The following is a 15,851-nucleotide window of genomic DNA, read 5'->3' on the forward strand; positions in this document are numbered from 1 at the left end:
GCTAGTGAGAGGTGTCCCTGCCCAGGGCAGGGGGTTGGACCTCAATGATCTTTGAGGTCCCTTCCAACCCAAACCATTCTATGATTCAATGATTACTTTTTTTCTCCATTTAGCCATGTCACATTATTTCTCCTCTCCTCTCCTCTCCTCTCCTCTCCTCTCCTCTCTCCTTTTCCATCACTCTGGTTGTTCTTTCCTTCCCCAGCTCGATCAGACAATCCTCAGGGCACCCACCCGAACTGCAGATCGATTCCATTAAGCGCGGGGGCCGAGGAGCCAGCTCACAGCTCATTAAGATGGTTTATGAGGGGTGTCTTCTGAGCTCATCAAAACCCTCTCAGAGGAGAACCTTCCTCTCAACACAAGATATCCAGCGGAGCTCCGATCCGGAGAGGACAGGACATAAATAAACACCATCCTGGCATGTTCCTCTGAGAGATAATACTTCTGCCTTCCCATACATCAGGTGTTCCATCTTGCTGATTAAGAAATACCAGGCAGTCACTCCACAAACCCATCAGCACCCGGCGGCTGACAGCCTTCGAGCTCTTCCCCGACCCTCTCTGCTCATTAGTTCTGCCGCCGATGAAGAACTATTAGATCTTTCTGCTGTTTATTTGACCAGGCAAACGGCAAGCTCCTCAGGCGGTAACGGGCCCAGGGGCACTTGCAGAGATATAACTCTTTGGAGCAGAGAACAGTTTAGATGTCAAAGCAGCCACTCTTCAAATACGAAGCCAGGGTCATACTTCATGTGGTGAAGGTCCCCAAGTGGGATTGTTCTGCTCCTCTCAACGCATGGAGAAAGGTCAATGCCAAGTTTTAGTTTTCTGCTAGAGTCTCCTTAAGTGGTGCGTAGGGCAGAGTCAACCCTTCCACACTTTCCCTATGAAAAAAAAAACTATCATGCTGATTTATCTGTATAATTACTACACACTGAACCTCAGCTTCACTCAGGTTGAGTGTGTGAACTCATGAATGTCTGAACAGCGAGTCCAGAGGAGGCCATGGAGATGCTGGGAGGGCTGGAGCCCCTCTGCTGGGAGGACAGGACGTCTGAACAGCGAGTCCAGAGGAGGCCACCATGGAGATGCTGGGAGGGCTGGAGCCCCTCTGCTGGGAGAACAGGCTGAGAGAGTTGGGGGGGTTCAGCCTGGAGAAGAGAAGGCTCCGGAGAGACCTTGGAGCCCCTTCCAGTCCCTAAAGAAGGGGGGCTCCAGGAGAGATGGGGAGGGACTCTGGATGAGGGAGGGGAGCCCTAGGAGGAGGGGGAAGGGTTTGACCCTGAAAGAGGGGAGATGGAGCTGAGATGTGGGGAAGAACTTCTTTGCTGGGAGGGCTGGAGCCCCTCTGCTGTAGGGACAGGCTGAGAGAGTTGGGGGGGGTCAGCCTGGAGAAGGCTCCGGAGAGACCTTGGAGCCCCTTCCAGTCCCTAAAGAAGGGGGGCTCCAGGAGAGATGGGGAGGGACTCTGGATGAGGGAGGGGAGCCCTAGGAGGAGGGGGAAGGCTTTTAAGGAAAAAGAGGGGAGATGGAGATGGAGATGGAGATGGAGATGAGATGAGATGGGCCTTGGAGCAACCTGCTCTGGTGGGACATGTCCCAGGGGGCTGGGACTGGATGGTCTTTAAGGTTCCTTCCAACCAAAACCATTCTATGATTCTATATATGATAAACTGCTCTTTCTATGGTGTCGTCTTGTGCCAGAAACATCTCTCTCTTCCATTCCAAGCGTTAAGAGCTGCAAGGAACACAGGAAAACCCTGCGGATCTTTCTATGGTGTCTTGTTGTGCCAGAAACATCTCTCTCTCTCTTCCATTCCAAGCGTTGAGAGCTGCAAGGAACACAGGAAAACCCTGCGAATCAAGGTCCTCTTGCTTCAAAGACAAGCTGGAGGGTAATGCCACCAAATGTGCCCTCATCGGTGAACGGAGCTTTGTCACGATTGCCTCTTAAACCAGAAACGGCAGCTAGAGCTTAAAAGCTTTTAATCCCTTCCAGCACTTTTGAAAAGTTTTCCACAGAAATTTTGAAATTAAAATAAAGATAATTTTTCAGGATAATTCTTTCATTAAGTTTGGCCTTTTCTAAATGACTCTTCCTTTTTTTTTTTTTTTCTATTTTGGAATGGTTAATCCCTTTTTTTTTTTTTACTTTTTCCTTTGACTTTCGCCTTTTTCACTCGCTGACAAACGCGAACTCAAGTTGAAAAAAAAAAAAGAAAGGTTTTAAAACAGCGCGCGGAGGATAAACGCTCTCTTTATCCTCTTACTGTTTCGCACATTTTTCCCAGGTCAAACGGGTTTATAAGCTTAAGTGAAAGAATATGGGAATGCGTCTGCAGACAAGGGGAGAACGTTCAAAATCCCAAAGCAGCAGCAAATGAACGATGACATTTCCCCTCCGTGGTCTCTGCCCGTCCACATGCTTCAGATTTGCTGGGCTAATTCCTTCTGCCAAGAAACAGGGAAAAAACCACGCGGGGGTTTGATCTGCTCTTTGTGGTACCCACAGACCTCATTTACCACCAATTTAGGTGTCTCCACCTTACGTCACCGTCTCCAGAAGAGATATAATTAATGTTTTCCCCTTATCACGGTGATCTCTGGATGTAAGAGACAGGATATAACTTAATTCATCCTTCTATTTCCCTGTCATTTTACATACTCAAGCCAGAGAACAAAAAAAAACCAATTTTCCAAAAAAAAACCACCCAGCATTTCTCCTAAAATACTTGCCCATCAACCAGAGCATCTTATTTTGCATGAAATCAGAATAAGATCAGTTTGTTGTGTGGGTGTCTATTTTTGTCAGTCAGGTTGACAGTTGGACAAGATGATCTTTAAGGTCCCTTCCAACCTAGAAGATTCTGTGATTCTGTGAAATCACTGTCCAAAGCTCCTGTTCATCGAGCACTTTATGTTACGGGGAGGCAACTAAGACAGCCAAAAAATATCCAAAAATAGCCAAACCCCATAATATCACCCCCTCCTCCAAATGAAGTCTGTTCTCCCATCTCCAATTTATAAACGTCGTTCTCCAAGGGGGGTTGGAAAACTGGAACTTCTCAGCGCTTTCCAAACATCTTAAACATCTTCTTTCTTTTTTTTTTTTTTTTTTTTTTTTTCCCTTTTCTCAGTAATTCTGGCTCCTCCAGCCAGCACAAGTCGAAAGCTGCCAGCGAGGCCGCGCCGAAAGAGCGCGTGCAGCATACCTGCAAGAAAAAAACTGTTTTGGTTTCCGTCGAAAGACAGTTTAGGGTAAAAATACCAAGTTCCTATAAATAGAAGCGCGTTCAGAGCGACCGCTTCAAGAGCTGGCAACAGGAGGACGACGCAGCTGAAAGGAAGCGCAAACAAAAATACTAGCCCTCGTCAGAAAACGAGGCTTTTGTCCCACATCGGGACAAATACAACGTTTGGCCCCAAAACGAGCAATGTGAGGTGGAAGACAAGGAGCAGGAGGATCAAGTTCAAAGCCTCTGCTCTGGATCCTGGTCATGGAGGTGGTTGGTTTTTTTTGCGGTGCCTGTTGCAGCTCAGCAAGGCTGCTCTATCCTCCAGGAATCTGGCTAATCTAAACTACGTCAAAGCTGATGCAGTTTTATCAGATCAACTTTTCCAAGGAAAAGCTCTCTGGAAAATAAATAACCAAAAAAAAAAAAAGGGAAAAAAAAAAAAGAGAAAAAATCCTGTCTCTTCTAGTTAGAAAGGCAGAAGAAAAGAGATCAGGAACCAGAAAACAGAAAATAGGGTAAGAACTTATAGTTCAACACATTCACCAATGAGCTGGAGGAGGGGACAGAGTGTATCCTCAGCAAGTTTGCTGGTGATACCAACCTGGGAGGACTGTCCCCCCCTCCAGTGTGACCTGCACAGGCCCGAGAGCTGGGCAGAGAAGAACCTCATGAGGTTCAACAAGGGCAAGTGTAGGGTCCTGCTCCTGGGGAGGAAGAACACCAGGCACCAGTAGAGGTTAGGGATGGACCTGCACTTCTGAGGAGAAGGATCTGGGAGTCCTGGTGGATAGTGAACCATCCATGAGCCAGCAACGTGCCCTTGTGGCCAAGAGGGCCAGTGGGATCCTGGGCTGCGTAGGGAAGAGTGTGGCCAGCAGGTCAAGGGAGGTCATTCTCCCCCTCTACTCTGCACTGGGGAGGCCACAACTGGAATCCTGCGGCCAGTTCTGGGCTCCCCAGTTCAAGAGGGACAGGGAACTGCTGGAGAGAGTCCAGCGAAGGGCAACAGAGATGATGGAGGGATTGGAGCATCTCCCTGATGAGAAAGGGAGAGAGAGCTGGGGCTCTTTAGTCTGGAGAAGAGAAGGCTTCCAAGTATCTAAAGGGTGGGCTGAAGGAGGATGGAGCCAGACTCTTTTCAGCAGTTCCCAGTGACAGGACAAGGGGCAACGGGCACAAGCTGGACCATGGGAAGTTCCACTCCAATCTGAGGAAGAACTTCTTTGGGGTGAGGGTGGCAGAGTCCTGGAACAGGCTGCCCAGGGATGGTGTGGAGTCCCCTTCTCTGGAGATCTTCAAGACCCACCTGGATGCTCCTGAGTGGTGTGCTCTGGGCAGCCCTGCTTTGGCCGGGGAGTTGGACTGGATGATCTCTCGAGGTCCCTTCCAACTCCGATGATTCCCTGGTTCTGGGAAGAGGAACTAAGGTCTCACCTCGCACCCCAAGCACAGGGATCACCCATCCAGGAGGTCCAGGGAAGAGCCCTGGGGTCAGAAACTCAGGGAAAAACCAGAAGACGTGGGTTTTATAATTTGAAGAAGTGACCGAGCAATAACAACCCTCAAATATATTTGAGGCAACCACAATTCAGACCTCGTTTTTAGGGGTTTATTGGGGGCAGAGCAAAAAGTGATGAGACTAAACTGCAAGATGAAAGATTTTGGCTAGAAATAAGTGAAAAAATGCTTTCTTTTTCTATAGCACCGAGAAGATCCTCCACATCTCACAGTACAAGCGAAGCTAAAGAGATGGATGTGGAAAATGACATTTTTTTTCTTGTCAATATTTAACCGAAGTAGGGCAGTCATTGTCACAACATGCCGAGGAAATCAAGCACTGAACGTAATGTAGAGATTAGTCACATCGAGAGATAACACAATTAATCAAAACTTTAAGGAACTATCAGCACGACCCTCAAAATAAGTAAGAAGAGAGCAGAAAAACTGGTTTTGGAAACGTATGCAGGCTCTGCCATCTTTGTTGTCAATCCATCATCCGCGGTCTCTAAATGCCACAGGAGTCTAGAAATCACAGACTGGATAAAATGCACGTAATTGAATTCCGTTCAGGCAACGCAATTTAAGAATTTCACTGCGACTTTGCAAACATTATAAATGAGAGAAGCTACTGAAGGCAGAAAATGCACATTAATTAAAAATACCAGGGAAGCGCTGAGACGCCAGGAATCATAGAATCAAAGAATCATCTGGGGTTGGAAGGGACCTCTGGAGAACATCCAGTCCAACCCCCTGCCAGAGCAGGGCCACCCAGAGCAGGTCCCACAGGAACGTGTCCAGGTGGGGTTTGAATGTCTCCAGAGAAGGAGACTCCGCCACCTCTCTGGGCAGCCTCTGCCAGGGCTCTGCCACCCTCACAGCAAACAAGTTCCTCCTCATGTTTAGATGGAACTTCTTATGGTCAAGTTTGTGCCCATTTCCTCTTGTCCTGTCCCTGGGCACCACTGAAAAAAGACTGGCCCCATCCTCCTGACACCCACCCTTGAAGGATTTAGAGGTGTTGATCAGATCCCCCCTCAGCCTTCTCTTCTCCAGACTAAAAAGACCCAAGTCCCTCAGCCTTTCCTCAGCAGAGAGATGCTCCAGGCCCCTCATCTTTTCTGTAGGCCCTCTGGTGTCCCCTCTCCAGCAGTTCCCTGTCCTTCTGGACCTGGGGAGCCCACAACTGGTCCCAGTGCTCCAGCTGGCAGGCAACGCAATTTAAGAATTTCACTGCGACTTTGCAAACATTATAAATGAGAGAAGCCACTGAAGGCAGAAAATGCACATTAATTAAAAATACCAGGGAAGCACTGAGACGCCAGGAATCATTGAATCACAGGATCATCTGGGGTTGGAAGGGACCTCTGGAGACCATCCAGTCCCACCCCCTGCCAGAGCAGGGCCACCCAGAGCAGGTCCCACAGGAACGTGTCCAGGTGGGGTTTGAATGTCTCCAGAGAAGGAGACTCCACCACCTCTCTGGGCAGCCTCTGCCAGGGCTCTGCCACCCTCACAGGAAAGAAGTTCCTCCTCATATTGAGATGGAACTTCTTATGTTCAAGTTTGTGCCCATTTCCCTCTTGTCCTATCCCTGGGCACCACTGGAAAAAGCCTGGCCCCATCCTCCTGACACCCACCCTTGAAGGATTTAGAGGCATTGATCAGATCCCCCCTCAGCCTTCTCTTCTCCAGACTAAAAAGACCCAAGTCCCTCAGCCTTTCCTCAGTAAGAGAGATGCTCCAGGTCCCTCATCATTTCTGTAGGCCCTCTGCTGTCCCCTCTCCAGCAGTTCCCTGTCCTTCTGGAACTGGGGAGCCCACAACTGGTCCCAATGCTCCAGAGCAGAGGGGCAGGATGACCTCCCTCCACCTGCTGCTCACACTCTTTCTTCCTGATGCCCCCCAAGATGCCATTGGCCTTCTTGGCCACCAGGGCCCATTGCTGGCTCCTGGGCACCCTGTTGTCCACCAGGACTCCCAGGTCTTTCTCCTCAGAGCTGCTCTCCAGCAGGTCACCCCCAACCTGTCCTGGTCCATGGGGTTATTCCTCCCCAGGTGCAGCACCCTGCACTCGCCCTTGTTAAATTTCGTTAGGTTTCTCTTGGCCCAACTCTCCAGCCTGTCCAGGCCTCGCTGGATGGTGGCACAGCCTTCTGGGGTCTCAGCCACCCCTCCTGGTTTTGTGTCACCAGCAAACTTGCTGAGGGGACATTCCATCCCTTCGTCCAGGTCATTGATGAATATATTAAAGAGGACAGGACCCAGTACTGACCTCTGGGGAACACCACTTGTTACAGACTTCCAGCTGGATTTTGTGCCCCTCATCACAACCCTCCGGGCTCTGCTCAGGAGAGAGGTTGGAAACACCAGCCCAGGGAAGAGGAGCAAAGAGAGGAGGTACCTGAGCTACCTTTGCAGGTAATATAGCCCCAAAAATTCAACAGACCACGACAACTGAAGGAATTATAAAGAGAACATGAACTGGCCCAGAGCAAGACTTTGCTCGTGAGACCCCACCTGGAGCACTGTGTCCAGCTTTGGAGTCCTCAACACAGGAAGGACATGGATCTGTTGGAACGGGTCAAGCGGAGGGCCACGGAGATGATCAGAGGGATGGAGCACCTCTCCTATGAAGACAGGCTGAGGGAGCTGGGGTTGTTCAGCCTGGAGAAGAGAAGGCTCCAGAGAGACCTTATAGCGGCCTTTCAATACCTGAAGGGAGCTCCAGGAGAGATGGGGAGGGACTCTTTGTCAGGGAGTGCAGTGACAGGACAAGGGGGAACGGTTTTAAATTGGAATTTTAGATTGGATACCAGAAAGAAATTCTTTCCGGTGAGACCCTGGCCCAGGTTGCCCCAAGAAGCTGTGGCTGCCCCATCCCTGGAGGGGTTCAAGGCCAGGCTGGATGGGGCTTTCCTCCCTAAAAATCACCTCGAGGGAGGCGATTCTACCCCTCTGCTCTGCTCTTGTGAGACCCCACCTGGAGCACTGTGTCCAGCTTTGGAGTCCTCAACACAGGAAGGACATGGATCTGTTGGAACGGGTCAAGCGGAGGGCCACGGAGATGATCAGAGGGATGGAGCACCTCTCCTATGAAGACAGGCTGAGGGAGCTGGGGTTGTTCAGCCTGGAGAAGAGAAGGCTCCAGGGAGACCTTATAGCTATGGGAGACCAATATCTGAAGGGAACCTACAGGAGATCTGGGGAGGGACTCTTTGCCAGGAGGTGTAATGACAGGACAAGGGGCAACGGTTTTAAATTGGAAGAGGGGAGATTTAGATCAGATACCAGAAAGAAATTCTTTGGTGTGAGGGTGGTGAGACACCGGAACAGGTTGCCCAGAGAAGCTGTGGCTGCCCCATCCCTGGAGGGGTTCAAGGCCAGGCTGGATGGGGCTTGGAGCAACCTGGTCTGGTGGGAGGTGTCCCTGCCCATGGAAGGAGGGTTGGAACTCGATGATCTTTAAGGTCCTTTCCAACCCAAACCATTCTATTCTATGATTCTATGATAAGACCCATCCAAAGTTTCATCTCATCTCCATGATGCAGCCTGGGGAAACTTCTATGATAAGACCCATCCAAAGTAGCATCTCATCTCCATGATGCAGCCTGGGGAAAGCATCACCATCACCAGGACACGGTAAACTGGTCCTGGTCTCCTGAAGTTCTGCTGATGGCCACAGTTCGCATCCAGATCACTGTTTTTAAAGGTCCTGATGGACTCACCCTCCACAAATGCATCTAATCCCTCTGAACCTCCTTATCCTACTGCCTCCCCAGGATCCTCTGGCTGTGAATTTCACCCCTCAAAAAAAAAAGCCCTCACCCTCTGGAAGTGCATCCTTGCGAACAGTTCCTTTGTTCCTGTGCCTGTTCCTTCAAATTGTCAACACTGGACTCGCAGGGATCCCACGGTGACAAATTATCATGGAATAAAAAAACCCCTCACTTCTTCATCTTGGGAGAAATCCAACTGTCATCTTTATATAGAGCAAACGGATTGTTTCCACTCTTGAAGAATTAAGTGCCCTCAGCCATGAAGCAGGAACGAGAACCTCAGCCTTCACTAATTTCACTCTTAGACCTTCAAGGCTGAGCAGGAGGGATAAGCTCATGGATTCACGCTTAAGCTCACCCTCCACACAAAAAGTCCCTGAAAATCCACCGAGTATAATTTATTTGATGAAAATGGAATCTTCCCTCTACCCTTTCATCAGCTCTAAGCTTTCAGCAGCGAGATACTCACGCCTGAAGGCTCCAATATGTCCACGGCTCCATAACTGATGAAGAAAAACTGTCACAACAGCCAGAGGGCTCTGCCAGATCTCACCAATCCTCCCTTCGTGACAATTAAGGATCACCAAGGAGGTTATTCCTCTCGTGAGGTCAGAGCTGAAAAGAGCAGGGCCAGATCGTACAAAAACAAGGACTTGGCACTTGAGGACAGGTTGAAGAACATGCCATCTTCAGGCTCCCAGCAGCTTGTCCACCTTGGCCTTCAAGGTCACCTGGTGCCCTGCACGTATATTAGAGTTTGCCAAATGTCACCTGTATGCACTTAAGTCATTCTGCCCCTCTGCTCTGCACTGGTGAGGCCACAACTGGAGTACTGCGTCCAGTTCTGGGCTCCCCAGTTCAAGAGGGACAGGGAACTACTAGAAAGAGTCCAGCGAAGGGCAACAAAGATGATTCAAGGATTGGAGCATCTCCCTTATGAGGAGAGACTGAGAGAGCTGGGACTCTTTAGTCTGGAGAAGAGAAGGCTGAGGGGAGACCTTATCAATGCCTACAAGTATCTCAAGGGAGGGTTGAAGGAGGAGGGAGCCAGACTCTTTTCAGTGGTTCCCAGTGAGAGGACAAGGGGCAACGGGCACAAGTTGGACCAGAAGAGGTTCCACTCAAATATGAGGAAGAACTTGTTTGGGGTGAGGGTGACGGAGCCCTGGAACAGGCTGCCCAGGGAGGGTGTGGAGTCCCCTTCTTTGGAGATCTTCAAGACCCGCCTGGATGCTCCTGAGTAACATGCTCTGACAAGCTCTGGGCAATCCTGCTTCAGCAGGGGAGTTGGACTAGATGATCTCTATGGTCCCTTCCAACTCTAAAAAATTCAGTGAAATTCAGTAAAGTGTGATAAAAATGATAAAAATGAGGATCTGCCCACGGATATCACCTGTACATGAGAGTGAAGGTCCTCAGGAAGCAATTCTTCTTAAGCTGTTGTGAAGATTTTTCCAACTCGGGCTCTCTCAAACCTTGGAAGAGTTTTCTCACAAACAGGTAGATCTCAAAAGCTGCTTGTTTTGCTCTGGCAGCGTTCCTTCCGAGCTGTGAGAGCAGATGATCTATTGCTGGATCCATTGATCCACTGCTGAGGAAGAGGTGAGGTGCAGATCTGAACAGCAGAACTGGAGTCTTCGGGGTGGCATCGCCAGCTTTCCTACCCCCCAGAGTCATTGCTTCAAGGCCACCAAAGCTGGGAGACGAGAGGACACCACTTTAGCAGAAGAAAGGGTAACTCACCTTGCGACACCCGAGTTTTTTGAGGGTGCTGCCTGAGGGGGTGGAGTGTCCCCTCAGCAAGTTTGCTGATGATGGGAGACCAATATCTGAAGGGAACCTACAGGAGATCTGGGGAGGGACTCTTTGCCAGGAGGGGTAATGACAGGACAAGGGGCAACGGGTTTAAATTGGAAGAGAAGAGATTTAGATTAGATCTCAGGAAGAAATTTTTTACTGTGAGGGTGGTGAGCCACTGGAACAGGTCTGCCCACGGATATCACCTGTACATGAGAGTGAAGGTCCTCAGGAAGCAATTCTTCTTAAGCTGTTGTGAAGATTTTTCCAACTCGGGCTCTCTCAAACCTTGGAAGAGTTTTCTCACAAACAGGTAGATCTCAAAAGCTGCTTGTTTTGCTCTGGCAGCGTTCCTTCCGAGCTGTGAGAGCAGATGATCTATTGCTGGATCCATTGATCCACTGCTGAGGAAGAGGTGAGGTGCAGATCTGAACAGCAGAACTGGAGTCTTCGGGGTGGCATCGCCAGCTTTCCTACCCCCCAGAGTCATTGCTTCAAGGCCACCAAAGCTGGGAGACGAGAGGACACCACTTTAGCAGAAGAAAGGGTAACTCACCTTGCGACACCCGAGTTTTTTGAGGGTGCTGCCTGAGGGGGTGGAGTGTCCCCTCAGCAAGTTTGCTGATGATACACAACTGAAAGGGGTGGTTGACACGATGGAGGGCTGTGCCCCCATCCAGTGAGCAGTTCCTGTGCAACCAGCTCCAGGACGACCTGCTTTGACAGGGGGTTGGACTAGATCCTTCCACAAGGGCAAGAGCAGGGTGCTGCACCTGGGCAGATGAGAGGACACCACTTTAACAGAAGAAAGGGTAACTCACCTTGCATTTCTGAGGATGCCACCTGAGGGGATGGAGTGTCCCCTCAGCAAGTTTGCTGACTATACAGAACTGAGAGGGGTGGTTGACACGATGGAGGGCTGTGCCCCCATCCAGTGAGACCTGGACAGGCTGGAGAGCTGGGTGAGCAGCAGGTGGAGGGAGGTCATCCTGCCCCTCTGCTCTGCCCTGGGGAGGCCCCAGCTGGAGCACTGGGACCAGTTCTGGGCTCCCCAGTTCCAGAAGGACAGGGAACTGCTGGAGAGGGGACAGCAGAGGCTGCGAGGATGATGAGGGGCCTGGAGCATCTCTCCTAATGAGGAAAGGCTGATTGACTTGGGTCTTTTTAGTCTGGAGAAGAGAAGGCTGAGGGGGGATCTGATCAACACCTAGAAATACTTCAAGGGTGGGTGTCAGGAGGATGGGGCCAGGCTTTTTTCAGTGGTGCCCAGGGACAGAACAAGAGGTAACGGGCACAAACTTGACCAGAAGAAGTTCCACCTAAACATGAGGAGGAATTTCTTCACTTTGAGGGTGGCAGAGCCCTGGCAGAGGCTGCCCAGGGAGGTGGTGGAGTCTCCTTCTCTGGAGACATTCAAACCCCACCTGGACACGTTCCTGTGCAACCAGCTCCAGGAGGACCTGCTTTGGCAGGGGGTTGGACTAGATCTCCAGAGGTCCCTGTCTGCGTGTCCATCCACTCCATACGGGGACAAATTTCCGTTTGAGCAGGAAAAGCTACAACGACATAAATTCATATCACGTCCCAAAGCTCCTTCAAGCTTCCGAGGCTGGTTCGGCTGTAGAAATAGCAACTGGAAATATTATTTTTATCCTCCTCACTGCTGTGTAACATTCAGGCTGAAGACGGCTCGGAGGCAAGTACCATTTAATTTCATGTAACGAGTGTTATCAGTTCTCAAAGCGAGGATTTCCATTCCTTGCTCCTTCACCCTTTCCCTTCCCAACGTGTGTGTCCCCAAGGCTGCTCAAAAACAGAGGGAAGCAAAAAAGGCTGTAGGACGTCAAGTCTCCTGTGCTCTGCCAGGCCCTCTGAATGTATTCGCTGAAAAAAAAAGACTAAACAGCAGTTTTTTATATTTTCTTAACACATATGGCAAAGCCACACGCTGAAGCAGAAAGAAACAGCTTAGTCCCTTCTTATTATTCCAACTCTGTAACGAACGTTCCCATTTTTTCACTCTTGCCTCTTCCAAATTTTGAGATTAAAATGTTTCTTTTCTGGAGGGATTTTGAAATAGGCTTAACGTGTTTATTTTGTTTCAACTTGAACGGCGATTTCAGTTTTTATCTTCGTTTAGGCCTTGGCACTTCAAAAAACAGCCTCCATTATCTGTAGTACTGGAGAGCTCTTCTTTTTTCCCCCCTCACTGATCCACTTTGCTCCCTGAGTATATTGGAAAGATTAAGAGAATATAAAATAAAAGGCACGAATGTGCAGAGAAAAACCATTTTTGGGCTCCCTCTGGTATCCGCAGCGTCCAGTCGCTCCTCACACTGTCCTGCCTCATGTTCCTTCTCCTCTAACAGTGGCCACCAGGAGATAAAATTTCCAAATGCTTATTACCAGCCTCTAAATCAGTCTCTGGAGCTCCAGGGAGACACAACCTGTTCCATTGTGGATTATAATCATAGAATCATAGAATCATTGAGGTTGGAAGAGACCCTTGGGATCATCGAGTCCAACCATCTCCCCTACTCTACAAAGTCCTCCCCTACACCATGTCCCTCAGTACCGCATCTAAACGGCCCTTAAACACATCCAGGGATGGTGACTCCACCCCCTCCCTGGGCAGCCTCTTCCAATGCCCAACCACTCTTTGGGTGAAAAATTCCTTCCTCATGTTCAATCTAAACCTCCCCTGTTGGAGCTTGAAGCCGTTCCCTCTCGTTCTGTCACTAATTACCTGTGAGAAGAGACCAGCACCAACCTCTCTACAGTGTCCTTTCAAGTAGTTATAGAGAGTGATGAGGTCTCCCCTCAGCCTCCTCTTCCTCAAACTAAACAGCCCCAGCTCCTTCAGCCGCTCTTCATACGATTTGTTCTCCAGGCCCTTCACTAGTTTCGTTGCCCTCCTCTGCACCCGCTCCAGCACCTCCAGATCTCTCTTGGATTGAGGTGCCCAAAACTGGACACAACACTCGAGGTGTGGCCTCACCAGTGCCGAGTCCAGGGGCACAATCACCTCCCTACTTCTGCTGGTCACACTAGCAGAAGTAGGGAGGTGATTATGACGCAGGGCAGAACGAGAGCAAGGTTGCACCACAGCTCATGGCCGAACCTCTGGTTTCCAGCCCTTCCTTTGCTGTTTCTCCTTCTCTCTGTGCTCGTGCTTGGCTGGAGGAGCACCTTGAGCTGATTTGAGCACTTCTCCGCCTCAGGCTGAGCTCGTGCCCTGCAATTAATGCACACAGATGAGAAAAAGAGTTAACGGGAGAAGGTGACAGAAGGCTGACAGAGCTCTGAGCCCATGGGGTGACATATCTCTGTATTCTCACCCGCAGCTGGTACCGTCTTGGCTTCACTTCTCCGCTCTCTCCAACATCCCTCAAAGTTTTCAATCAAAGGTATTGGAACCATCATATTCATAGAATTACAGAATTGCTGAAGTTGGAAGGGACCTTTGAGATCATGGAGTCCAACACTGACAAACCCACCACTGACCCATGTCCCTCAGCACCACATCTGCCCGGCTTTGAAATCCCTCCAGTGATGGTGACTCCACCACTGCCCTGGGCAGCCCCTTCCAAGGCTTCACAACCCTTTCCAGGAAGAAATTCTTCCCAAGCTCCATCCTCAACCTCCCCTGGGGCAACTTGAGGCCATTTCCTCTCATCCCATGGCCTGTCCCTCGGGAGAAGAGCCAATCCCCATTCTTTACTTTAAAAGCAAAAAAAAAAAAAAATAATCAACTGCAGAGCAGCCAGTTTGTTTCAGATTCTTCACAAGATGTTTACTCGACACTTTCTTTTTGAATCATCCCAGGCAGAAAGCATTACGACGAGGCTTTTAGTGAATTTCCGACTGTTGGTGCTATTTTGCAAAAACAACGCCCCGCAAATACCTCTTCCCCCGCACAGAAGAATTCTTGCCATCCTTTCTTTGAGCTGTTCTAACACCAACGGATCTTGAAGCGACAAAGAGGAGAGGATGTTGGTGAAGTAACCACGGGCGAGGAGAACCAGCTGCTGCTTCCACAGGGGGCTTCTGGGCTGAAGGAAAGGCTCCGGGCTTTCAATCCTTCTTCTCACACCACTCCTGCCTCTGTACCCGCTTTTGGGCTTCCTTCTTTCTCACTCTCTTCATTAGTGACAGCCCCAAATTAGTCCCAAGCACAGATTTCACCAAGCACAATCCTCACCATCAGTACAGACTCGGGGGTGAGGGATTGGAAAGCAGCCCTGAGGAAAGGGACTTGGGGGTGCTGGTGGACGAGAAGCTGGACATGAGCAGGCAGTGGGCACTTGCAGCCCAGAAGGCCAATCCCATCCTGGGCTACATCAAAAGATGCGTTGCCAGCAGGTCCAGAGAGGGGATTCTGCCACTTTGCTCTGCTCTGGTGAGACCTCACCTGGAGTGTTGTGTGCAGGTCTGGAGCCCTCAATAGAAGAAGGACATGGACCTGATGGAGAGGGTCCAGAGGAGGGCCACGAGGATGATCAGGGGGATGGAGCACCTCTGCTACAAGGACAGGCTGAGGGAGCTGGGGTTGTTCAGCCTGGAGAAGAGGAGGCTCCGGGGAGACCTAATAGCAGCCTTCCAGTACCTGAAGGGAGCCTACAGGAAGGCTGGGGAGAGCCTGTTTAGAAAGGCCTGCAGTGACAGGACGAGGGGCAATGGCTTCAAGCTGGAGGGGAACAGATTTAGACTGGAGATGAGGAGAGGGTTCTTCACTGTGAGGGTGGTGGAGCACTGGAACAGGTTGCCCAGGGAGGTGGTTGAGGCCCCTTCCCTGGAGATATTCAAGGAGAGGCTCGACGAGGCCTTGGGCCACCTGGTCTAGTTGGGGGTGTCCCTGCTGACTGCAGGGAGGTGGGACTAGATGACCTTTGGAGGTCCCTTCCAGCCTGGGCAATTCTATGATTCTATGATTTCAGGCAGCACAGCCCAAGTCTGAACCCATCAGGTCACCCCAAAATGTCCCACCACCTCTCTGAGCCCTGCGGGAGGCCAGGAAACTACCCAAAGCATCTCCATCCCTCCCTGACACTGACAGCAGGCTGAAAAGTGAGGGGGGAAAATAATCATCATAGAACGTCAGGTAACACAGGAGACACCGTACAGACTAAAAGATTCACAATTCAGGTGTTATTTCTATAAAAAAAACAAGTCGTTTTCCTGATTACTCCCGAGCCACCTCGGAAGCTGCAGGCTGCCACCTTGCAGTGTTACAGAAAATAGACCCAGCTTCCTCCACGGCGCCGTGCACGCCAGCTAAAACCCGGCCAGCAGGCAGGAAAAGCACAATAATCTCTAATAAACCCCTAATTATCAACCACTGGTCCTGAAGCGTCACTGTGAGCAGGCGGCGAGCCCACAGCTAGGATCTGGTCTGAGGAGGACCTGGCCTGAGGGGGACCTGGCCTTCACTGGAGAGGAACGAAGAGGAACATTATCGTTGGAGAAGGATCACCTTCTGCAAACGTGGGGTCATGAAAGGCCCAGACCTGCAGTCTGGGTTTGAGCAGCATCCTCTTGGC

At 50.3% G+C, this 15,851-nt stretch overlaps 1 protein-coding gene across 1 annotated transcript in view; it reads left to right on the top strand.

Annotated features, from left to right (window-relative positions):
* Positions 1–15,851, top strand: part of LOC106898345 (olfactory receptor 2AT4) — a 51,852-nt gene that overhangs the window by 34,513 nt on the left and 1,488 nt on the right. The gene's annotated exons all lie outside the window — the stretch shown is intronic.

This window comes from Calidris pugnax, unplaced genomic scaffold (assembly GCF_001431845.1).
Source record: "Calidris pugnax isolate Ruff unplaced genomic scaffold, ASM143184v1 scaffold319, whole genome shotgun sequence".
NCBI classification, from domain to species: Eukaryota; Metazoa; Chordata; class Aves; order Charadriiformes; family Scolopacidae; genus Calidris; species Calidris pugnax.